The sequence below is a fragment of the Brassica rapa genome, unplaced genomic scaffold (genome assembly GCF_000309985.2).
Source record: "Brassica rapa cultivar Chiifu-401-42 unplaced genomic scaffold, CAAS_Brap_v3.01 Scaffold0220, whole genome shotgun sequence".
Taxonomy (NCBI): domain Eukaryota; kingdom Viridiplantae; phylum Streptophyta; class Magnoliopsida; order Brassicales; family Brassicaceae; genus Brassica; species Brassica rapa.
In genome coordinates, this window is record NW_022610164.1 from 19,027 (window position 1) to 20,385 (window position 1,359).

Genomic DNA, 1,359 nt, shown 5'->3' on the forward strand with positions numbered 1-1,359 from the left:
TTTGATGCCGCGATATGTGACCAAGTAGCCGAGAAATTCCCCTGATGCCACAGCGAATCTACATTTCGTCGGGTTGAGATTCATGTTATGGGAGTTTAATTGCGCAAAACATTCCTCGAGATGTGATATGTGGTCTTTTTCTTTGAGGGATTTGACGAGCATGTCGTCGATATAAACCTCTATCGTTTTTCCGAATTGTTTGGGGAACATTCGGTTCACGAGTCGTTGGTAAGTTGCGCCAGCGTTTTTGAGGCCAAAGGGCATTACGTTATAGCAATAAGTTCTGCGATCGGTAATGAACGCAGTCTTCTCGCGATCGTCGGGATTCATCCTAATTTGATTATAACCTGAGAAGGCGTCCATGAAAGATAAAAGTTCGTTGCCTGCTGTTGCTTCTACCAATTGATCGATATGTGGTAGAGGGAAACTATCCTTTGGACACGCTTTGTTTAGGTCGGTAAAATCCACGCAAACTCGCCACTTACCGTTTTTCTTTTTGACTACTACAGGGTTGGCGAGCCAGTCTGGGTATCTTACTTCTGTTATCGACCTGACTTTAAGCAATTTTTCGACCTCGTCGTTTACTGCGGAAGCACGTTTGGGTCCTAGTTTCCGTCTTTTTTGCTTGACGGGTTTGAACGTTGGGTCGATATTTAGCTCGTGACGTGTTATGTTAATGTCGATCCCCGGCATATCTTCTGCAGCCCATGCAAAAGTATTAAGGTTCTTTTTAAGACAGGTTACGAGTTCTGTCAAAGGCTCGCGAAGATTGGCTCCAATCTCGACGCAGCGTTCCGGGAATGCTTCGTCGAGACAGATTGTTACCACGGGTTCGCAAGTTGGCTCGCGTTTTTCATCTAGGGCCGCGATGTTGCGAGATTGCCAGAAATGTTCCGCTGAATCCTGACCTCGCGTATCTTTGTTGGAGGTCTTTTTCTCTACTTTTCTAGGAGTGATCTCGAGGAACGGTTTTTTCGTTTTAGTTCCGTGGCGAAACACACCTGTGATACTCTCGGATTTCCCCATATTACCTCGACTCCGTTAGGGGTTGGGAACTTGAGGCAAAGATGGTATGTTGATGGGATTGTGCGCATGGCGTCCCCATAATAAAGTTGTAAGATGCGGGACGGTCAACGACTAGAAACTCTGTGACGTTCCTAACGGTTCCAGCTTTGACGGCAAGATTAATCGATCCATAGGCGATGGTTGTTTCCCCCGAAAATCCCAGCAGTGGGCTTGGGCATTTCGTGACTTCGGATTGATTGATAACCATTTTTTTGAGAGTTTCTTTAAAGATGATATCAGCCGAACTTCCGGTGTCGATTAGCACCCTAGCGACGTCGATATCTCAAATCGTCA